Genomic DNA, 26,358 nt, shown 5'->3' with positions numbered 1-26,358 from the left:
CCGTCCCAACCTTTATGACATTTATGTACTCTTAAAGGCTTGTAGACATATGTCGTGTATGTGAAAGATTATACGGCCTTGTCGGCCTACGTTTTGAGTTTATAAATGATTATTTTGTCCTATTAGGCCTGTATGTCACGTGTATATGATGATGTAATAGGAAAGATACGTTACGTTGGTACTCGGTTGAGTAAGGTACCGGGTGCCCGTCGCGGCCCATCGGTTTGGGTCGTGACAAATTATGTGTGACTTTATTAACATGTTGAAACTTAAAAATAAATGATGCTAGAGAATCATATTGAAATTGTGAATTATCATTTTATATAAATTCTCTTTCAAATAGAAAGCATAATAAATAAAAGGACTATTTTAAGAAAAATATCAAATTATAATATCGAAATATTTTCAAGATTCATTACTCCTTAAGAGATACATATAAGATTTCGTATCGAATACATTACTTTTGATGTTTGAGCTGTAATGATGTTGCAGCTAATTAGCTTATTACGATATATGTCATACTTTTCCTATTATTCATAGTTGAATTATACTTTACAAAAAATTTAAGTTGATTATTTATTATAATTTTTTTATTGTAATGTAGCTTTTATAATTATTTTTTATTTTATACTTGTCACGACCCAAAACCTGGATCCGGTCGTGATGGCGCCTCTCGTGAAGACAAGGCCAGCCAATTAAACCCAATTCACTTTTTAAACAGTTAAACAACATAAAAGCAGTCTAAAATATGTTTTTGCAATACTAAATAGCGGATAATATCAATAAAGTGTTGAAGTACAACCCAACACAGCCCTAACCGGGATGTCACTATATTTGGAGATGACAAATATAAGATATTTGGCAAAGTTACAAAAGAAGATAAAATAGTAAGAAAGCTTAAATCAGTATCTACAAAACGTGAATTGATCTTTGAAATGCCAAAACTGAAAGCATCAATTCAATCAACATACTCTTTTGGTCAAATACAAAGGAAAGCTTCAGTAGTTCATTACAAAAAATGTCAATTTCGCCTCCAAAAAATCATACGAGACTATGTAATGTTATAGCAACGGTATTTTGCGATTTTAAGGGAGTACGGTACAATATTTCTCAAATAATATCATACGTTGCGATTTGTTGTTAAGTGTTGTCACAATCAACGGGTGCTAGAGGAGTTGTCAAGAGAATCGACCCAGGTATGTTAAGGCTATCCCTTCTTTCTTTTGGCATGATCCATATGATACGAACGAAACGTGCAAATGCACAAATTCCAGGAATGACTCTATTCATAGAAGTATTGGAGATACCTATGTTCTTGAATTTCTATGTGTCATAATATTTTATCATCTGCTCATGGGTCTCAGAAAAATACGAATGTTGAAAAGAGTTTACTTTATGATATTACTCAAAGGAAAAATGGTCTTATGACATTTCGAAAGATTTATTAACGTAATTTTCATGCATTGCATTAATGTACATTGACCCGTGACGAGATGGTTACGCGTATATATGTATGTATATATATGTATATGGGATATGGGAAAAGTTATGGCGTTATATACGCACTACCACCTGATCAGCTGGTATACGTTGATGATTTTGCCCACAGTGGCCGATATAATATGATGGGATACCCTCAAAGGCTGATGATGTTATGAAACATGTACCTATACATGACATGACATTCATACGCATATGCATGACACTAGAAGTAATATATGATTTACAGAGTTATCCAGACTTACAGGTTGAGTCAATTGCTCTATGTTTCTTCCATGTCTGTTATGTACTTATTTATGTGTCTTATATACTCGGTACATTTTTCGTACTGACATCCCTTTTGCCTAGGGACGCTGCGTTTCATGCTCGCAGGTCCCGATAGACAGGCCGAGAGCCCTCAAAGTAGGCTATCAGCTCAGCGGAAGATGTTGATGCGCTCCATTTGACTCAGAGTTGCTTGTTTGGTTAGTATGATTTAGACATGTATTGTTTGGTATGGCGGAACTTTGTCCCAACATTTATGACATTTATGTACTCTTAAAGGCTTGTAGACATATGTCGTGTATGTGAAAGATTATACGGCCTTGTCGGCCTACGTTTTGAGTTTATAAATGATTATTTTGACCTATTAGGCCTGTATGTCACGTGTATATGATGATGTAATAAGAAAGATACGTTACGTTGGTACTCGGTTGAGTAAGGTACCGGGTGCCCGTCGCGGCCCATCGGTTTGGGTCGTGACAAATTATGTGTGACTTTATTAACTTGTTGAAACTTAAAAATAAATGATGCTAGAGAATCATATCGAAATTGTGAATTATCATTTTATATAAATTCTCTTTCAAATAGAAAGCATATTAAATAAAAGGACTATTTTAAGAAAAATATCAAATTATAATATTGAAATATTTTCAAGATTCATTACTCCTTAAGAGATACATATAAGATTTCGTATCGAATACATTACTTTTGATGTTTGAACTGTAATGATGTTGCAGATAATTAGCTTATTACGATATATGTCATACTTTTCCTATTATTCATAGTTGAATTATACTTTATAAATAATTTAAGTTAATTATTTATTATAATTTTTTTATTGTAATGTAACTTTTATAATTATTTTTTATTTTATACTTGTCACGACCCTAAACCCGGATCCGGTCGTGATGGCGCCTCTCGTGAAGACAAGGCCACCCAATTAAACCCAATTCACTTTTTAAACAGTTAACAACATAAAAGCAGTCTAAAACATGTTTTAGCAATACTAAATAGCGGATAATATCAATAAAGTGATGAAGTACAACCCAACACAACCCTAACCGGGGTGTCACTATATTTGGAGATGACACATATAAGATATTTGGCAAAGTTACAAAAGAAGATGAAATAGTAAGAAAGCTTAAATCAGTATCTACAAAACGTGAATTGATCTTGGTAATGGCAAAACTGAAAGCATCAATTCAATCAACATACTCTTTTGGTCAAATACAAAGGAAAGCTTCAGTAGTTCATTAGAAAAAATGTGATTTTGCCACCAAAAAATCATACGAGACTATGTAATGTTATAGCAACGGAATTTTGCGCTTTTAAGGGAGTACGATACAATATTTCTCAAATAATATCATACGATGTGATCCGTTGTTACGTGTTGTCACAATCAACGGGTGCTAGAGGAGTTGTCAAGAGAATCGACCCAGGTATGTTAAGGCTATCCCTTCTTTCTTTTGGCATCATTTATATGATACGAACGAAACGTGCAAATGCACAAATTCCAGGAATGACTCTATTCATAGAAGTATTGGAGATACCTATGTTCTTGAATTTCTATGTGTCATAATATTTTATAATTAGTTCATGGGTCTCAAAAAAATACGAAATTTGAAAAGAGTTTACTTTATGATATTACTCAAAGGCAAAATGATCTTATGACATTCCGAAAGATTTATTAACGTACTTTTCATGCATTGCATTAATGTACATTGACCCGTGACGAGATGGTTACGCGTATATATGTATGTATATATATATATATATATATATATATATATATATATATATGGGATATGGGAAAGGTTATGGCGTTATATACGCACTACCACCTGATCAGCTGGTATACGTTGATGATTTTGCCCACAGTGACCGATATAATATGATGGGATGCTTTCAAAGGCTGATGATATTATGAAACATGTACCTATACACGACATGACATTCATACGCATATGCATGACACTATAAGTAATTTATGATTTACAGAGTTATCCAGACTTATAGGTTGAGTCAATTACTCTATGTTTCTTCCATGTCTGTTATATACTTATTTATGTGTCTTATATACTCGGTACATTTTTCGTATTGACGTCCCTTTTGCGTGGGGACGCTGCGTTTCATGCCCGCAGGTCCCGATAGATAGGTCGAGAGCCCTCAAAGTAGGCTATCAGCTCGGCGGAAGATGTTGATGCGCTCCATTTGCCTCGGAGTTGCTTGTTTGGTTAGTACGATTTAGACATGTATTGTCTGGTATGGCGGGACTCTGTCCCAACCTTTATGACATTTATGTACTATTAAAGGCTTGTAGACATATGTCGTGTATGTAAAATATTATACGGCCTTATTGGCCTACATTTTGAGTTTATAAATGATTATTTTGTCCTATTAGGCCCGTATGTCACGTGTATATGATGATGTAATAAGAAAGATACGTTACGTTGGTACTCGGTTGAGTAAGGTACCGGGTGCCCGTCGCGGCCCATCGGTTTGGGTCGTTACAAATTATGTGTGACTTTATTAACTTGTTGAAACTTAAAAATAAATGATGCTAGAGAATCATATCGAAATTGTGAATTACCATTTTATATAAATTCTCTTTCAAATATAAAGCATATGAAATAAAAGGAGTATTTTAAGAAAAATATCAAATTATAATATCAAAATATTTTCAAGATTCATTACTTCTTATGAGATACATATAAGATTTTGTATCGAATACATTACTTTTGATGTTTGAGCTGTAATGATGTTGCAACTAATTAGCTTATTACTATATATGTCATACTTTTCCTATTATTCATAGTTGAATTATACTTTATAAATAATTTAAATTGATTATTTATTATAATTTTTTGATTGTAATGTAACTTTTATAATTATTTTTTATTTTATACTTGTCACGACCCTAAACCCGGATCCGGTCGTGATGGCACCTCTCGTGAAGACAAGGTCATCCAATTAAATGCAATTTACTTTTTAAACAGTTAAACACCATAAAAGCAGTCTAAAACATGTTTTAGCAATACTAAGTAGCGGATAATATCAATAAAGTGCGGAAGTACAACCCAACACAGCCCTAATCGGGGTGTCACTAGTCATGAGCATCTATTAGTCAAAATATAATTCACGAAGTCTATAAACTAGTACAACTGTCTGAAAAGAAAGATAGTCCTGAAAAAGGAGTAGAGACATGGGACTGCGGACGCCAAGCAGCTACCTCGTGAGCTCCGAATGTCCGCCTGAAGCTGGAGGGATCAACACTCGGGAGCGGAACCAATAACGCCTGAATCTGCACACACGGTGCAGGGAGTAAAGTGAGTACTCCAACTCAGTGAGTAACAAATGTAAATAACGACTGAAAGTAAGAAAACACGTAAGGCACAAGGCATTCTATAATGAAGCAGTAAAATTATTTAAAAACAGTAAACCAGTGAAAGTCAAGTAAAATCCTCTTTCACGAGCAAATAAGTAATTGACAGGTAGTTAAGGTAATTAAACATATAGAAGTTCGCCCCTCGGGCACAGTATTAACAAATCCGCCCCTCGAGCAACATCTTAGAGCAGTACCAGCTCCTCGGGTACAATTTCACATCACAATGGGTACCCACGCTCACTGGGGGTGTGCAAACTCCTGGAGGGACCCTTAAGGCCCAAGCCCAATAACTATCCATCTCGTGGCATCAAAACTAGGCCTTCGGCCTCATATCAATCAAGCAACCTCGTGTCGTACATATCTCAGACCCTCGGCCTCAAATCAGTATCAGTATTTCCTCACAACATAGGCCCCCGGCCTTACTCAGTCAAAATTTTCACAATCCCCTCGAAAAATAGTAAAACAGTGTTTCTCAGCCTAAATATCATTTAAATCTTAAAATTGAGTAAAGATGGCTGAGTATGAAGGCAGTGGAAAATAGCATGACTGAGTTCAAGTATAAAGTCAAAATAGTGAGGAAATATCAATAAAAATCCCCGAAGGGTTCAAATAGTTGGCACAAGGCCCAACTATGGCATTCAGCCGAAATAATGATGATAATAAATAGATTTCAGTCAAATACGCGGCAAAATCATCAGTCGGGATGGACCAAGTCACAATCCCCAATAGTGCACGACCCCACGCTCATCATCGAGCGTGTGCCTCACCTCAATATAGCACTACGATGTGCAATCCGGGGTTTCATACATATCAAAAGTTCTCAAATCTGACCCCAAATGGTCCTTCAAATCCCCAATTAAAGGCCTAAGTTCCCAAGCCCTAGTTTTCCCAAATTTCACCCTTGATTTCCTTAATTTCTAGCTCTAATCCATGGAGTAATTGCATAGGAATGAGTTTTAAGTCCAAATCCCTTACTTCAACGAAATCTCCTTGAATTCCCTCTTTCAAATCGCCCAAAAAGCTCCCAAGCCGAAGTCAAAAATGGTGAAATAGCTCAATTTCGTGAAATGAAATAACTTATATGTTCTGCCCTGGCCTTTTCGCATCTGCGGTCCTTTAACCGCATTTGCGGTACCGCATTTGCGGCCATTATTTTGCTTCTGCGGAAATCACTTAACCGGCCACATCCGCATCTGCAATCATCCATTCGCATCCGTAACTCTGCAGATGCGGTCCTCTTAGCCACTTCTGCGGTCCGTGAAAAATCCCCATAATCCGCTTTTGCGGCCACTCTCTCGCACCTGCGGCGCTGCACCTACGGTCCCCAAACCGCAGGTGCGAAAACACTAGAAGCAGCAATTTCAGTAGCTGCAATAACATCTCAACTTCTCTGTTAACCACCCGAAATCACCCCGAGGCCCCCGGGACCTCAATCAAAAGCACAAACATATTCCTATACCTTATTCAAACTTATTCCAACCACCAAAACACCTCAAACAACATTAAATCACCCAAAACACATCAGATTCAAGCCAAACATTCTAAAGTCTTCCAAATTAAGTTTTGGATCAAAAACCCAACCAAAATACGTCCGAATGACCTGAAATTATGCACACACATCCCTAATGACACAACGGAACTACTGCAACTCTCGGAATTCCATTCCAACCCCTATATCAAAATCTCGCCTATCAACCAGAAATTGCCAAAATATCAACTTCGCAATTCAAGCCTAAATCTATTACGAACCTCCAAAATTCATTCCGATCATGCTCCTAAACCACAAATCACCTCTCGAAGCTAGCCGAACCATCGAAACTCACATCTGAGCCCTCTAACACATAAGTCAACATTCGGTTGGCTTTTTAAACTTAGACTCACTCTAAAGCGACTAAGTGTCTCAAACCATGCTAAATCCTTTATGGATTCGATCCGACCAACCCGATCACATATAGAACCGATAGATAAAGCAATAAGAAGTAGAAATGTGGAAAACTGAGTGGTAACTCATGAGACAACTGGTCGGGTCGTCACATCCTCCCCAACTTAAACAAACGTTCGTCCGTGAACGAATCAAGAAACATACCTGAAGCCTCAAACATGTGAAGATATCTGCTCTGCATCTCCTGCTCGGTCTCCCAGGTAGCCTCCTCCACAGGCCGACCTCTCCACTGCACTTTCGCTAAAGCTATATCCTTTGATCTCAACTTTCGAACCTGACGACCCAAAATAGTTGTTGGCTCAACATCATAAGTCAAATCATCATCCAACTGAACCGTGTTGAAATCCAAAACATGAGACGGATCCCCAATATACTTCCGGAGCATAGAAACATGAAATACTGGATGCACATTCGACAAGATGGGTGGCAAAGCAAGCTCATAACACCCTTCATGGGTGAAACCTTCAATAGAACCTTCTCGCCAACCATGTAGGATACATCCCGAACCTTCCTATCAGCATAGCTCTTTTGCCTTGATTGCACTGTACGAAGTCTCTCCTGAATCACCTTTACCTTTTCTAAGGCATCATGCACCAAGTCTGTCCCCAATAGCCTAGCCTCACCGAGCTCGAACCAACCAACTGGAGCTCTACATCGCCTCTCAAACAAAGCCTCATATGGAGCCATCTGAATACTCGACTGGTAGCTGTTGTTATAAACAAACTCTGCAAGTGGTAGAAACTGATCCCATGACCCTCCGAAATCAATGACATAAACACGCAACATATCCTCCAATATTTGAATAGTACGCTCGGACTGCCCGTCCGTCTGAGAATGAAAAGCTATGCTCAACTCAACCTGAGTACCCAACTATCATTGTACAGACCTCCAAAACTGCGAAGTAAACTTAGCGCCCCTATTTGAAATGATGGAAACTGGGATACCATGCAAAAGAAAAATCTCTCGAATATAGATCTTTGCCAACCGCTCTGAAGAATAGGTAGTACACACAATAATGAAGTGCGTGGACTTGGTCAGCCGATCCACAATCACCCAAAATAGCATCGAACATTCTCATAGTCCGTGGAAATCCAATAACAAAGTCCATAGTGATCCTCTCCCACTTCCACTCGGGAATAACCATCTGTTGAAGCAAGACACCCAGTCTCTGATACTCATATTTCACATGCTGACAATTGAGACACCGAGCCACAAATCTCACAATATCTTTCTTCATTCTTCTCCACCAATAGTGCTGCCTCAAATCCTGATACATCTTAGCGGCAACTAGATGAATGGAATACCGTGAGCTATGGGCCTCCTCAAAGATCAACTCCTAAAGCCCATCAACATTGGGCACACAAATTCGGCCCTGCATCCTCAACACCCCATCGTCACCAATGGTCACGTCTCTAGCATCATCATGCTGAACTATGTCCTTAAGGACAAGCAAATGCGGATCATCATACTGCCACTCTCTGATGCGATCATATAAGGAAGACCTAGAAACCACACAAGCCAATACCTGACTGGGCTCCAAGACATCTAATCTCATTAACCGATTGGCCAAGGCTTGTACATCAACCGCAAGAAGACTCTCCCCAACTGGAATATATGCCAAACTTCTCATTCGCACTGCTTTTCGGCTCAAAGCATCGGCCACCACATTGGCCTTCCCCGGATGGTACAATATAGTGATATCATAATCCTTAACTAACTCCAACCATCTCTGCTGCCTCAAGTTGAGATCTTTCTGTTTGAACAATTGCTGGAGGCTACGATGATCAGTAAACACCTCACAAGACACACCATACAAGTAATGCCTCCAAATCTTCAACGTGTGAACTATGGAAGCCAACTCCAAATCATGAACGGGGTAGTTCTTCTCATGGGGCTTCAACTAACGAGAAGCATAAGAAATAACTCTACTCTCCTGCATCAACACACATCCAATCCTAACTCTCGAAGCATCACAATACACGGTATATGAACATGAAGCTAATGGCAAGACCAACACTGGAGTTGTGGTCAAAGCTATCTTGAGCTTCTGAAAGCTCTCCTCACACTCGTTCGACCATACAAATGAAGCACCATTCTAAGTCAACTTGGTCAAAGGCGATGTGATAGATGAGAATCCCTGAACAAACCGGCGATAATAGCCTGCCAAACCAAGAAAGATGTGAATCTCTTTGGCTGAGGACGTCTGGGCCAACTCTGAACTGCCTCTATCTTCTTTGGATCAACCTGAATACCTTTGCTGGACACCACGTGCCCCAAGAAAGCCACTGCACTTATCCAAAACTCACACTTGGAGAATTTTGCATAGAGCTTCTCCTCCCTCAATCTCTATAACACAACTCTCAAATGCTCCGCGTGCTCCTCCTGGCTACGCGAATACACCAGAATATCATCAATGAAGACTATGACAAATGAATGGAGATAAGGCCGGAACACGCTGTTCAACCAATGCATGAACGTTGCTGGGGCATTGGTCAGCCAAAAAGACATCACCAAGAACTCATAATGACCATACCGGGTCCTAAAAGCCATCTTAAGAATATATGAATACCTGATCTTCAACTGGTGATAACCTGAACGGAGATCAATCTTAGAGAACACCCTCGCTCGCTGAAGCTGGTCAAATAACTCATCAATGTGAGGCAAAGGATACGTGTTCTTAATTGTTACCTTGTTCAATTGCCTATAATCAATGGACATCCTCATTGTGCCATCCTTCTTCTTCACAAACAGAACCCTTTATTTAGGAGTTCCTAAAGCTACTCCTTCAACTCCGCTGGTGCCATACGATACAGCGGAATAGAAATGGGCTAAGTTCCCGGCAGCAAGTCAATACTAAAATCAATGTCCCTATCCGGTCGCATGCCTAGTAGGTCTACAGGAAACACATCGGAAAAATCACTCACAATTGGAACAGAATCAATACTGGGAGTCTCAGCACCGACATCCCTCACAAACGCTAGATATGAAAGGAAACCCTTCCCAACCATACGCTGGACCATCAAGAAAGAGATCACTCTACTAGGAACATAATCAGTCAGACCTCGCCACTCGATCTATGGCACACCCGGCATAGCCAATGTGACTGTCTTAGCATGACAGTCCAGAATAGCACGACATAAAGATAACCAATCCATGCCCAAAATGACATCAAAATCCACCATGCTAAATAGTAATAGATCCACTCGGGTCTCCAAATCCCCAATAGTCACCACACACGACCGGCACACATGGTCTACAATAACAGTATCGCCCACCGGGATAGATACGTGAACAGGTAAAGCAAGGAACTCACAGGGTGTACCCAAATAATGAGAAAAGTATGATGATACATAAGAAAAGGTGGAACCGGGATCAAATAATACAGAGACACCTCTATGGCAGACTGAAACAATACCTATAATGACAACATCTGAAGCGATAATATTGGGTCTTCCTGGGAGTGCATAGAAACGGGCCTGACCGCCCCCTAATCGACCTCCCCCTCTAGGGCGACCCCTGGCTGACTGACATCCACTCCTAGCTGGCTGCGCAGGTGGTGGTGAAGAAACTGGCGCTGAAGCCGAGGACTGACTTCTCTGCTGAGATGAACTAGCAAAACGACGAGGACACTGCCTCCACATGTGACCCATCTCGCCACACTCATAAAAACTCCTAGGTGCTGGAGAAGGGGACTGAAGGGAACCCCTCACACTGGAGTGACTAGCAGCTGCACTCGGCACTTCCTTTTAGATACTGTAATATGTGTTTGATTCCATTCCAATGTCTCCTTGTAAGAGCGGAGATATATCTTGATAAGACATTAATTGAAAAAGTTATGTCAAGACTTGTAGTGTTAGCAAGATACATTAGTACACCAATTGCACTAAGATATGGTACTTCAGGACCAAGTAGCTCTTCATATTCTTCTTGAGGTCGGAATAGATTCTTATTCACATCAAGTCACCGAACAACCATCGGAGTACTTAATGGATATACTTCATCCATGTAAACCGTTTCAATACCTTTTCTATGTAGGCAGATTTATGAATAAAAATTATGTTTGCCAAATGTTCAATTTGCAAACCAATACATAATTTTGTCTTTCCGGGATCTTTCATCTCGAATTCCTTCTTTAAATAATCAATTGCCTTTTGGAGTTCTATAGGAGTTCCAATAAGGTTTATATCATCAACATATACGGCAAGTACAACAAATTCCAATGTTGTTTTCTTTATAAAAAACACATGGGCAAATGACATTATTTATATAGCCTTCCTTTAATAAATACTCACTAAGACGATTATACCACATTCGTCCTGATTGCTTTAGACCATACTAAGATCTTTGCAATTTGATTGAAAACATTTCTTGGGACATAGAATTATGTGTGTTAGGCTTTTTAAACCCCTCGGAAATTTTCATGTATATCTCATTATCAAGTGAGCCATAAAGGTAGGCGGTAACCACATCCATTAAATGCATGTCAAGCTTTTCATGGACAGCAAAACTAATGAGATAACGGAACGTTATAGCATCCATAACGGGTGAATATGTCTCTTCATAATCGACACTAGGCCTTTGTGAAAATCCTTGTGCAACAAGACGTGCCTTGTATCTTTGTACCTTAGTTTTCTCATTCCTCTTGCGTACAAAGACCCATTTATAGCCAACGAGCTTAACACCATTAGGTGTTTGGACTACAAGCCCAAAAACTTCACATTTTGCAAGTGAGTTCAACTCTTATTAGATTGCTTCTTGCTATTTTGGCCAATCACGTCTTTGTCAACATTCTCCAACAGATTGAGGTTCAAGATTATCACTATCTTGCATAATGCTAGATGCAACATTATATGGAAAGACATAATCCACCAATATATCTAATCGATTCAAATTTGTCTCAATATCGATTGGATTTATTGATAGTTCCTTATTTTCTTGAGTCTCGGGCTCAGTGGTTTCCTCATAAATCTCAGAATTTATTAAATCGTGTATTTCTTGGTAAGACTCTTTCTTAGTGTCATTTTGATCATTCGTTTTCCTTTTTCTAAGATTTTGATCCTTAGAACCTAATGGTCTGCCACGTTTTAGGCGTGCTTTTGACTCATTAGCTATGACACTAGAAGATTGTCCAACAGGGACATCAATACGGATTGGAACATTCTTTGCAAGGATATGTGATTTTGTTATCCTTTTCAGATCCGTAAATGTGCCTGGCATTTGATTTGCTATTCTCTGCAAATGGATAATCTTTTGCACCTCTTTTTCACAAATAGAGGCACGTGGATCAAGATGAGATAATGATGGATTTTTCCACAAAATTTCCCATTTGGTTTCACCATTTTCTCCGCCTAATTTTGGGAAAAGTTTCTCATTGAATAGACAGTCTGCAAATCGAGCAGTGAATAAATCCCCCGTTAATGTTTGAAGATAGCAAATAATGAAGGGTGATTCAAACACAACATATATTCCTAACCTTCTTTGGGGACCCATTTTGGTGCGATATGGCGGGGCTACAGGAACATATACTGCGCATCCAAAAATTCTTAAATGGGATATATTAGTGTATAAGATAAAATTGAAGGGTCCAATTTTCCATCGTTATGATGCCTGGATGGCTCGAAATCACGGTCTAGTTTCACCCCTTGAGGGCCATCGACGCTCGACCTCGGGGAGGTATGGGATTGACGGTTATGGGAATAAAATGGGGAGTTCCCCAGGTGTGAAGCTAGAGCCAACAAAATCAGTCAGGCTAGTCAGAACCCGAATGGTGGCATTAGCTAGATGTCCCATCTCCATATCTTTGTAATAAATGCACTTATACTATGTTAGGATTCCCTCTCTTTTATAAAGAGGATCCTTGTCATTTTGTAAACATTAGTTGCTCCATACTCAATATACAAAGAACATTCTCTCTGCTCTTTAACATAACTCTTGGTCTTATTACTTCATTTAGTGCTCGAATTTATTGTGTTCTATTCGTTGTTCCTCATTCGTTGCTTATTGTTGGCCATAAAGAGCTGCCTTTTATCTATTTATAACTGTTATCCACCATCGACCGCCTTCGATAGCTCCCAGCCGAGCTTCAGACTCGACCCCAAGGCCCTCGAATAGGCAAGCTTGAGGCCCTGATTGACAGCAATTCAGTTTGATTAACACCTCGCTCTTCAGTTCTTATTTCGTTTCTTAGTCTTTCATATATCATCTACTGCCTAACAACTAGCATAAAAAGAGATCATGTATTTTTAGAACAACTAAATCAAATTTAATTGTTATTACTATTTATACAGTAAACAGTTTGGCGCCTACCGTGGGGCTAAAAATAATAGTGATTATTTACTTGCTGGTTTAGCTACACAACGCAAGTTATCTTTCACGCTTTTTCTTGCCCAAGATCTTTGATTTCAGGTCAAAATGTCCGACTTAGTGAACAACAATCTTGAGAACCATAGATAAAATGGTGTAGATGATCCAGGTGCTGGTATCCCACCACGAAACCTTGAGAACACACCAGAACTGATTCCCGTGGATACGGTATCACGTGATGCTCAACACGTCGATGTAAGCTCCCACACTAACAGGAGCGTGCACCAAGGAGAGTGACAAGAAGCTCAGAAAATCCTAGCTAGGGAAGAACGGAAGGTTAGCCTTCACGTTATTTTTGAAATGTTGCAGGCATAACAACTAGCAATTGCTCAGCTACAAAGTCATCAGAAAACTCCCAGCACGGTTGCTCCGAGGACGGCTCCCCCGGTCGGGCATGTACCAGAGAGGTCAAGCAACAATGGGTCGGTAGCCGACCCCGCCATCATAAAGATGCTCGGGGAACTCACAAAGAGGGTCGAATCAGGCGAGAAGAAGATAAAAGCCAACGACATGAAGGTCGAGACCTACAACTCCAGGGTCGACCAAATTCCGGGCGCACTCCCGGTCCTTAAAGTGTGGATTCAAAGTTCATGCAATGGCCTTTCCCAGAGGAAGCGGCTCCAAAACCCATTCCAAAGAAGTTTAGAATGCCAGACCTCCAAAAATACAATGGGACCTCAGATCCCAATGAGCACGTTACTGCTTACACTTGCGCAGTGAAGGGCAACGACATAAAGGATGACGAGATCGAGTTCGTCTTACTAAAGAAGTTCGGGGAAACACTCTCGAAGGGGGACGTGATGTGGTATCACAACTTAGCTCCTAACTCCATAGACTTATTTTCCATACTGGCAGACTCCTTCATAAAGGCACATGTCGGTGCCATCAAAGTAGCAACAAGGAAATATGACGTCTTCAAGATCAAGCAGAAGGAGAACAAAATGCTGCGAGAGTTCGTATCTCGCTTTCAAATGGAAAAGATGGAACTACCGTCAGTCTCCGATGACTGGGCAGTACAGGCCTTCACTCAAGGTCTGAATGAGCGAAGATCGGTGGCTTCGAAGCAACTAAAATAGAACCTGGTCGAATATCCTGCCGTGACCTGGTCAGACATTCACAACCAATACCAATCAAAAATCAAGGCCGAGGACGACTAACTAGGAGCCCTATCGGGCTCGGTATACCCAAGTATACTTTTGGCGAAGGAGCCAAAACCAAACAAGGAAAGTTACCAGCCATACACAGACGACAGGAGAAATGCCCTAAGGCGTAACATACCTCACAATGATCGAAGGATGGACCGAGGTCAAAACCCTCAAGGATTCCTCAACACAGTTAGATTTGACAGGAACACGGGGCTAGCAGAGGAACCTCGCTAGTCGGACTATAACCTCAACGTAGATGTATCAAACATCGTGTCCGCCATCAGTAAAATCAGAGACGCCAAGTGGCCCAGGCCTATGCAATCAGATCCTTCGCAAAGAAATCATAACTTAGTTTGTGAGTTTGACAACACACACGGCCACAGGACCAAGGATTGCCACCAGCTCCGAGAGAAAGTAGCCAGACTACTCAATAAAGGTCACCTCCAAGAATTCCTCAGCGATCGGGCCAAAACCAGTTGCGGGAAAGAGATCTTGGGAGGCATTGATGCCCCACAAGATCCCATGATGAGAAGAACAAAAATATCCATCACCAGAGAAAAGCAAACTCAGGATTACATACCCGAGGATGCCCTTACATTTAGCGATGAAGACATTGAGACCTTGTCTCAGCCCCACAATGACGCACTGGTAATCTCTTTTCTTGTAAATACATTTCAGATTAAACGTGTACTTGTGGATCCAGGAAGCTCGGCCAACATTATTAGATCGAGGGTGGTAGAGAAGCTCGGACTGCTTGACCAAATCGTACCTACCTCTCGAGTCCTTAACGGATTCAACATGGCGAGCGAAACAACAAAAAGGGAAATCACCCTTACTGACATGTGGTCGGCATGATCCAAAATGCCAAATTCCACATCATCGAGGGAGACATAAGGTACAACACCTTGCTCGGGAGGCCATGGATACACTGCATGAGAGTAGTACCATCCACCCTCTATCAAATGATGAAATTCCCCACAAAGGATGGGATTAAGACCATCTGCGGGGAACAGCACGCGGCGAAAGAAATGTTTGCGATACACGATGTGCCCCCAACACCCGCACCTCCACCTTCGAGGGAGTCGAAGGATAAGCAAGAAGTAAACTGACAATAACAAACTACATTCTCGGCTATCCCGACTAAACAAAGTAAGGGACCGTACCACGTCCTCTTCATAAGCAACTAAAACATATCAGGGCTCGAAACCTCGTTGGCACCTTCTACACGAAGGCTCGAAACATATCAGGTATCTGATCGAAATGGTCGAAGCACTCTCCAACTCGAAGGCCTTAGGTTTCAAAAGCATACGTTGCACTCTTTTCCTTCGCTCGGGTTTTTATCCCGAAAAGGGTTTTACCGGCAAGGTTTTTAATGAGGAAACATCCATATTCTACCTAAGGAAGACTCAACAAGTATTCAAGGATTCCTTTAAAATCAACCTCGAATACTATGGGGCATTCCCTAGGGAGGTCACCTACTCGGAGAAAGCCAAGACGCATCAAGTGGGGTCTTGATAGGAAGATAATGTACCGGGCCAAACGGTCGAACAAACCGTGTCCGTATAGAACAACTGAGCCCTTAAACAGCAAAGAAATGTGTACTTACACCAATTAATCAAAGAATACTTCACAAAAGCACTTTGCGTGTCAAGAAAGCTCGACATGTTTTACAAAAAACGAATCCAAAGCCAAAAGACTACCCGAACACTCGGGGACTAGCATCAATAACTCACAACAATGCAACCCCCAGGTCGGAGCTTCGTGCTCGTAAGCCCTCAATGAGGAATCAACGAGATCACAAAACGGCTCCAATGCCAAAAGACGACCCGAATACTCGGGGACTGGCGTCAAAAACTCAAATGACCTCCGGGTTGGAAATTCCGAAATTGTAAGCTCTCGATGAGGCAATACCAAGTTTACAAGTAATGGCTACCGAGTCAAGAAACCCTCGACGACTCGGAGACTACCGTCAAGCGCCACCTACATGCGGGCAGCCTCTATCTCGTAAGACCTATATAAGGCAACAACAACATCTGTAAGACCTCAAGCAAGGTATGAACAATACTTGTACCAAGTATCTAAAATTGTAAGACCTCAAAGGCATGAAAAACTAGTAAGACCTTACTAAAGGCATAAACTCGATCTCAAAGTTTCGGCAATATATCAAACTTATAAGACCCCTAAAAAGGCATACCCTCGATATAGATGTCGAAACTACTTCACTCCGTCCAAACACAAATGACTCCAGTCATAAGGCTATACCAGCAAAACAAATGCGACTCAGGGACGCCCGACCGTCGCTATAAATCACATGCCTTCAATTACTCCGAATATACTTCATAAACAACTGGTTAAACATGTTTCCCTCGATACAGGCAAAAGAGCTTCGACCATGTTGGATCCTAAACACCAGCTTCGAGATACTCAACCTCTGAGTCAAACCTCCCGAGGTGCTCGATCATTGCCATATAACGACTCACAATCAAGGTTTTTTATTAAACTGTCGAAGAGTCAGGCAAACACTATTTCAAACAATCCTTATCGAGGGAAAAATAAAGCCTACATAAAAGGTCGCATCGACCCAAGGCGTAAGAGCCACTGTCGCCAGCCCACATATATAAAAGGTCGTACCGACCCAACACGTAAGAACCTAAGGGCCAGCTTGCAATTCAAAAACTTGAGGGTCGAATGAGCTCGAATCATAACACAATTTAGGGACTGAATCCAAAATAGTTAACTAAATATGCCTAAGGGCAAAGGTGTAAGAGCCATTGTCGTCATCCCACATATACTAAAAGGTCGCATCGACCAAAAGCGTTAGAGCCATTGTCGCTAGCCTAAAATTAGATAACTGGAGGGTTAAGTAAGCTCGTGTCAATACTCGACTCGGGGACTGAGCCCAAAATAGTTGTCCTAAATATGCCTAAGAGCAACAGTGTGTAAGAGCCTATGGGCCAGCCGAATGAGCCTCAAGGCCATACTATGAATCTAAGGATTCCACTCAGCCCAAAGACTAGTTCATCTGGTTAAATGGAGGTGAAAAGAAATGCAGGAGAAACAAAACAGCAAGGTTTATTCTTTATACATACATACGGAAAAATACAAGCTCCATTTACAACATACTTCGAAAGTACTACGTACAGAACCGGAAAGCAAATCTACATCCCCCCCCAAGGGGGCTATGGCTCGTCAGCCTCATCTTTGCTATCCTCGACGTCGGACAGAAGCAACCAAACACCGCGCTCGTCTGCCCTCGCCTGCGACAACTCTTCCGAGAGGTCAAATCCCCTAGCACAGATCTCCACGAGTGTTTTTCGCTGAGACTTACACCGAGCGTATTCTTTGCTCTTATCCTGGCGGTCAAGAATCTTTCTCAGCTTAGCTTGAGCATCATCAGCATCCTTCAAATAGACTGCCACTTTCTGATCAGCCTTAGTTCGGCTCATTACACCTTCAGCTTGGGCATCCAAAATCTCAGCCCTTATCTTCGAGAGCTCAGTCTCGAGCTTCGCAATCGTATCTTTTCGAACTGAGCTATTGTCACGAGCTAAGCGAAGTTGAACCTCAAGGGCAGAAGCCTTAGCTAGAGCACCCTCCTCCATCGAAGCCTGAGCATCTGCCTGAGCCTTTAACTCATCATACTTGCACTTGGCTCAGCCAACCTCATCTCAAAGGCGCTCTAAGCCCTCCACCTTTTTCTGCAACTGAAATAAACAAAACATTATATTCGGGAGCTAGAAGGGAAAACGCCCGTTCTCGCGGACTAAAAATTACATGCTCCTTCAAGTAGCTCTCATAATTCGAGCTCCTACTCTCTTCATACAGTAAGTATGCCAATTTGACTTCCCTTTCATCGCAAAGGAGCCTCAGGGATCTCTCCTTATCCTGAGCTTTCCGCAGCCTGGCCTCACGGCGAAGCAGCTCGGACTTAAGCTTGTCGACGGCCTGCAAAGGAAAATTCAGTAAGGAAGGGAAGGCACGAAACTCGAAAGGCTTGTGCCAAAAACTCGCCATAGAGTGAAGTCGTTGTGCTTCCTCGAAGGTCGAGCACATATCTACTAACCTAGTTCCATCAGCTCCAAAAAGGTCAACCCCGGCCGAGGAACAATCGCTCGATGCATATGATCACGGGTTTCGAGTATCCCTCGAGGTGTCTCCAATAAAAAAAGAAGGTGACTGCAGAGGATAAACTGCCTCCCAAAACTAGAAATCATGGGTGCGACAGGCTTTAATCAATACTTCCACTCCGGGCTCCCGGCCCAGGTTCGCCTCGCCCTGAGCGCCATCGCTATGCAAAGGTATCTCTTGCTTATTGTTATCATTATTTAACCCAGAGGCTAGTGATCTTTCTTCCCCCCCCCCCAAGGGACACGACCTTGCCACAGAAGGATCCTTGATGCCTACAATAACAGGGTTAACACGCAGAAAGAGAAAGTGTTTTTCACCTACAAAAAGGGAACAGATCGTACAGCACATACCGTGGTATTTTGCCTCCCACCTATCCTTAAATAAAGCTCTCCACTTATGCTCGTTGTGAGACGAGTGGTTCACCAAGTTCCGAACCCGATCGGGCAGATCAGGAACCTCACCCAGCATCCACGAAATCGCTGCAGAAAAAGAAAAGAAGGCACACTTACAGAACACCCCTTCGCCGTAATTGAAGAACTGTGAAGGTGAGTGTACCACTTACGTGTATAATTCCATTCCTCAGGGAATGGAATAAAATCCACGGGGATAATATCTTCAGTTCGTACTCGGACGAATCGACTCATCCACTCCCGACCCCTATCTTCTTCATTATCAACAATGAAAGGGGTAGTCGACCGACATCGTAAGGTTAGCAGACCTCGATGATGAAAGGGCCGGTATAGTTTGATAAGATGGCTAAACATAAATTCAAGCCCTGCCTTCTGCGCAAAAAACCTCACCATCAACACTATCCGCCAAAATAATGGGTGAACATGGGCCAAGGTAACCCGATACATTCGACAGAAGTCAAACACAACCCTGTCAAGGGGGGCCAGCATGAAGGGATACGTGAACACATTCAGTAATCCCTTGACATGGTCAGTAATATCCTCATCCGGGGAAGGTACCCGCAGTACCACCTTTTCCCCCCATCCACAGTCTTTCCTTACCAAGTCAAGGTGTCTCTTTCCTATCAAAGAAGTAAACTCCAAGTTATGCTCTCGTTGGTCGTGAGCATCGGGGAACTTTTCTGGTGAAAAGTCCCCTCTCGAAGTAGAATGCTCCGAGCTAACAAGGCGAGAACCGGGGGCGAAACACTCTTCTCCCTACCAAATAGATCCTAATATGGCAGTCATGACTACAACAAAATTGGAGAACTAGAGCAGGAATTTAGACTAGAGCGTCAACACCGAAATAATGAAAAGCCTAACACAGGAAAAAAGGTTAAACTCCTCAGACTGGTGGAATCTCCAAAAGGGCAGAAACAACCCTATATATGGAAAAGTGACAACAATTTGCCTCACTAGAGGACTATTAAAATTTTGGCCAATATCACTTTGGGAAGATGTGCCGGCGGGGTCGCCTCTGTCACTTTACAGTCATGTCACCAATTTGACAAGCTTCGTACGACATTTCGGGGTCGAAGACCCCCGCAAAAAATAAGTCCCGAGGTGGTACTCGACCTCGAGGACCTCCATCAAAAAGAATTTAGGCTCCAGGAAGCCTTTTGCATCATCACCAGTCCCGAGGTAGTACCCAACCTTGAGGACCTCCATCAAAAAAAGTTAGGCTCTAGGAAGTCTTTGGCATCATCACCAGTCCCGAGGTGGTACCCGACCTCGAGGACCTCCATCAAAAAGAAGTTAGGCTCCAGGAAGCCTTTGGCACCATCACCAGTTCCAAGATGGTACCTGACCTCAAGGACCTCCACCAAAAAGAGGTTAGGCTCCAGGAAGCCTTTTAGCATCGTCTCCAGACCCAAGATGGTACCCGATCTCGGGGATATCTCCAAGGGGCCATCGATGTCATTATAAGACTCAAGATGGTACCCGGTTTTGAAGGTTCCTCTCAAGGAGAAAAACAAGCACTTAAAACTCTGTTTGTATGGGCTTGGCCTCAGGATACCATCTAAATCCGGGCAGTCCCTCATCCGGGATCTATCTATAACACCTTAAGGCTATGTGCACTCTGTTCAAGACAAGTTTCCAGATGGCCCAAGTTAACCCTCACTCGGGGACTATTCTCGAAAGCCTGAAGGCAGTCTTTATGCTCGAGCTTCCGAGCGAATCCCCCCTCGAAAGTTATCGCAGGGTCTAAAGGCTCAATCTCGATTTAGGGGTTCGAAGTCTTACTCTAATTCAACTCGAAGTCAGGGTTCCGATGACCCAAGTTTATCAGTCCAACCCGGGATCGATATTTGCATCGCCGATGGGGTCATGCACTTAGATTCTACATGAGCATAGATAAGGAGAAAATAATATGCATCAGGGATAAATTAAAGAAAAAAATTTCATTCATAAACATTTGAATCCAAAAGCCCACGAGATATCCTTACATATGATTACAAAAGCACACAAGGGGTCCTTACATAGAAACAAAGAAGTAAGAAGGTACATATACAAGAAAAACCTAGAGTCTAATCTCTGCTCGAGGATGCATCCTTGGTGGCATTATCTTCTAGCGCCATCTCCCTAGGAGTCTCATCTCGGCCCTCCAGAATGATATCTCCGAGGGAAAATATGAAGAAGAGAAAAGTGATGGAGAAGAGCAAAGTGACGCAGAAGAAGCAGAAAGGAACGAAGAAGTGGTTGGGTGAAAAATCTGGCTAGTATGGATTTCGCCAGCGCTACTATTGTAAAAGCCACTTCTTGGGACGTTGTCGCGGTGCGGGATGCAACAGTTAATACATAGTACCACCTCACTCCATGGAAAGCAAAGGGAGTGAGGCGCCACACTGGGTAATCGGGGGAGGTGAGCAGCAGTGTAAGTCCGAACTCCCTCATGAGCAGCGGTGTAAAGTCCAAATATTTTCCTGAGTCAAGAGAAATCGATCCCATATCTCCTCATCTCGGGCCAACGGCAGCAAAAACAACAACAATAAGTTGGTATAGTCTCACTCGACAGGGATGAGCCCCGAGAAAAAACCATGGCATAACTACTGAGAACGCCACCAGATAGCCTTGAGGCCACGGGCCTCAGACATGGGAAATGACAGCGGATGAGGATGGAAAGAAGAAATGTGAGGAAGGTTGATTGAAGAACACTTGAACAAAAAGTGGTTCAAGGAGGCCCCCATTTATAGGAGGGGCGACATCGTAACCAACAGGCGCCATTATTGTCATTGAAAGACGTAACAACAGGAGCATTTGACGTGTACTTGGGAGTTGAACTGACGGCGACATTACTACTTTGAAGAAGAAGAAACGGTAGTGCTTTGGATGATTCTGGAAAGTCGTAACGACGGGACATCTCAGCTGTCACAAAAGCCTATGTCATGAGTATGACGATATCGGTATATATCGTCAGAAATTCAGAAAGATGTTTATCAAGGTCGTTTCTTATCATTCTACTACAAGAAACGAGGGGGCTATCTGTACACGGTAAAATTGGAGGGTCCAATTTTTCATCGTTATGATGCCTCGAAGGCTCGAAATCACGATCGAGTTTCACCCCTCGAGAGCCATCGACGCTCGACCTCGGGCAGTATAGGATCGACAGTTATGAGAAGAAAATGGGGAGTTCCCCAGGTGTGAACTAGAGCCGACAAAATCTGTTAGGCTAGTCAAAGCACGTATCGTGGCATTAGCTAGATGTCTCATCTCCATATCTTTATAATAAATACACTTGTACTATGTTAGGATTCCCTCTCTTATATAAAGGGATCCTTGTCATTTTGTAAACATATGTTGCTCTATACTCAATATACAAAGAACATTCTCTTTGCTCTCTAACATAACTCTTAGTCTTATTACTTCATTTATTGCTTGTATTTATTGTATTCTATTTGTTGTTCCTCATTCATTTCTTATTATTGGCCATAAAGAGATGCCTTTGATCTATTTATAACTATTATCCACCATCGACCACCTTCAATAGCTCCCAGTCGAGCTTCAAACTCGATCCCGAGGCCCTCGAATAGGCAAGCTCGAGGTCCCGATTGACAGTAATTCAGTTTGATTAACACCTCACTCTTAAGTTCTTATTTCATTTCTTAGTCTTTCACATAGCATCTACTTCCTAACAACTAGCATAAAAATAGATCATATATTTTTAGAACCACTAAATAAAATTTAATTGTTATTACCATTTTCACAGTAAACAATTAGGTTCATGACCCAAAACTAATTGCAACGGGGAATATTTATGATAATTTGTCTGTCTGAGACGGACTAGCATTGTTGCATGCAAAATGGCGTGACCCCAAACAGAAGTGGGCAACCTCATTTTCATGAGTAACGGTCTTGCTATCAATTGCAGACATTTAATTAAAGACTCTGCAAGGCCATTTTAGTGTGAACATGAGCTACGGGATGTTTCACTTTTATCCCAATTGATAAGCAATAATCATTAAATGCTTGGGGTAAAAACTCAGGAACATTATCAAGTATAATAAACTTAATTGGATTATTGGGAAATTGTGTTCGTAATCGAATTATTTGTGCCATTAATTTTGCAAACGCAAGGTTGCGAGATGACAATAGGCACACATGAGACCATCTATAAGATGCAACTATTAAGACCATAAAATATCTAAACGACCCACTAGGTGGGTGAATAGGTCCACAAATGTCCCCTTGTATACGTTCCAAAAAACGCAGGGGACTCAATTCCAACCTTTGTTGGTGATGGACTAATAATTAACTTGCCTTGACAACAAGAAGTGCAAGAAAATTAATTATTTAAAATAATCTTTAAATTCTTTAATGGATGCCCATTTGAGTTTTCTACAATTCGTCTCATCATAATTGATCTAGGGTGTCCCAATCGATCATGCCAAAGTACAAAAGTATTGGAATCAACAATTTTTTGGTTCACAATTGAACATCTTTTACAATTATTACTCACCTCGAACCGATCAAATCTCTAGCTCGTGATGCCTTTGCCCCTCGAATCGTCCTCCACTCGTGTCGAATATATCCAAAATCAGAATGAGGACGTCAAAATATGCTAAGGGAACGAAGCCCAAGCAAAAATAATCAAAATACTACACAAATCCCGAAATTACCAAAACCTGACCCCCGAGCCCACGTCTCGGAATTCAATAATTTTTACATCAGTAGATTCCTCATCTCCCAACAATTTCAAACATATCAAAAGTTTTGAAATCAAACCTCAAGTGGTCCTTCAAATCCTCAATCGAAGGTCAAAATTTCCAAGCCCTAGTTCTTCAATATTTGGCTTAATTTCCATGATTATTTAGGTGGAATTCACATTAGAATCGATTTTTAAGTCCAAGAATCTTACCTCCAAGTGATTCCCCTTGAATCCCTCTTCAATACCCTTCAAAAGGATCCAAAAACGACCAATAATGGGAGAAATAAACCTCACATTCGCGGACAAGACAACCTTTTAAACCTTTGCCCAGGCCTAATTTCCTTCATCGCGATCGCGGGACATCCTTCGTGATCGCGAAGCACATATCCTCAGCTCCCAAAATTAACCCAATGTGAACGCGTACAAGCCTATGCAAATGTGATGATCAAGCTTCCCATGCTATGCGATCGCGGACAGGGGATCGCGTTCACAAAGAACAAACTCCCAGTCAAACCCCTGGTCCACTTAACTCTATGCGAACGCGACCTTCACAACGCGTTCGCTATCAGAATCTTCTCCACCTTATTCGATCGCGACTCAACCTTCGTGGACGCGAAGAACGAATTGGACTGCCCCTAAAAATATTCTACGCATTCGCGAGACCCCCTACGCGATCGCGAAGAGGAAATCTCTGCAACAGCTGATCCTGCAAATCTGCAACTCCAAACTTCATGAAATGGTTCGATTGACCATCTGAAACTCACCTGAGGCCCTCGGGACCTCAACCAAAGGCACAAACATATCTTAAAACCTTATTAAAACTTGTACAAATCTTCAAAATAGCTCAAACAATATCAAATCAACCAAAACACATCAGATTTAAGCCTAAGAATTCCAAAATCTTCAAAATTACGCTTTTGATCAAAAACTCAACCAAACCACCTCTGAATGACCTGAAATTTTGCGCATACATCCCAAATGACACAAAGGAGCTACTGCAACTCTCGAAATTCCATTCCGACCCCTATATCAAAATCTTGCCTACCAACCGTAAATCGCCAAAATATCAACTTCGCCAATTCAAGCCTAAATCTACTCCGAACCTCTAAAACTCATTCCGATCACGCTCCTAAGTCCCAAATAACCTCCCGAAGCTATCCAAACCATCGGAACTCACATCCGAGCCCTGTGACACATAAGTCAACATCCAGTTGACTTTTTCAACTTAAGCTTCCTCAAAAGAGACTAAGGGTCTCAAACCTTACCAAAATCATTTTGGATTCGATCCAACCAATCCGATACCATATAACACGGATAAACAAAGCATAAAGAAGTATAAATGGGGAAAACAAAGCGGTAACTCATGAGACGACTGGCTGGGTCATCACATTCTCCCCAACTTAAACAAATGTTCGTCCTCGAATGAGTCAAGAAACATACCTGAAGCCTCAAATAGGTGAGGATATCTGCTCCGTATCTCCCGCTCGGTCTCCCATATAGCCTCCTCTATGGGCCAACCCTCCACTACATTTTCACTGAAGTTATATCCTTCAACCTCAACTTTCGAACCTGACTACCCAAGATAGCTACTAGCTCCACATCACAAGTCAAATCATCATCCAACTGAACCGTGCTGAAATCCAAAACATGAGATGGATCCCCAATATACATCCAGAGCATAGAAACATGAAATACCGGATGCATACTCGACAAGCTGGGTGGCAAAGCAAACTCATAAGCCACATCCCCAATCCTCTGAAACACCTCAAAAGGCCCAATGAACGCGGAATCAATTTCCCTTTCTTCCCAAATCTCATAACACCCTACATGGGTGAAACCTTCAACAGAACCTTCTTGCCAACCATGTAGGACACATACCGAACCTTCCTATCAGCATAGCTCTTTTGCCTTGACTGCATTGTACGAAGCCTCTCCTGAGTCACCTTCACCTTTTCTAAGGCATCCTGCACCAAGTCTGTCCCCAATAACCTAGCCTCACCAGGCTCGAACTAACCAACTGGAGAACTACACCGCCTCCCATACAAAGCCTCATATGGAGCCATTTGAATACTCGACCGGTAGTTGTTGTTATAAGAAAACTCTGTAAGCGGTAGAAACTGATCCCATGACCCTCCAAAATCAATGACACAAGCACGCAACATGTCCTCCAATATCTGAATAGTGCGCTCGGACTGCCCGTCCGTCTGAAGGTAAAAAGCTATGCTCAACTCAACCTGAGTACCCAACTCTCGCTGTACAGACCTCCAAAACTGCGAAGTAAACTAAGTGCCCCTATCTGAAATGATGGAAACTGGGACACCATGCAAACGAACAAACTCCCGGATATATATCTCTGCCAACCGCTCTGAAGAATAGGTAGTACACACAGGAATGAAGTGCGCAGATTTGGTCAGCCGATCCATAATCACCAAAATAGCATCGAACTTTCTCAAAGTCCGTGGAATTCTAACTACAAAGTCCATAGTGATCCTCTCCCACTTCCACTCTGGAATATCTATCCACTGAAGCAAGCCACCCGG

Source organism: Nicotiana sylvestris, chromosome 3, assembly GCF_000393655.2.
Source record: "Nicotiana sylvestris chromosome 3, ASM39365v2, whole genome shotgun sequence".
In the NCBI taxonomy this organism is placed as follows: domain Eukaryota; kingdom Viridiplantae; phylum Streptophyta; class Magnoliopsida; order Solanales; family Solanaceae; genus Nicotiana; species Nicotiana sylvestris.
This window is presented reverse-complemented; position numbering follows the sequence as displayed.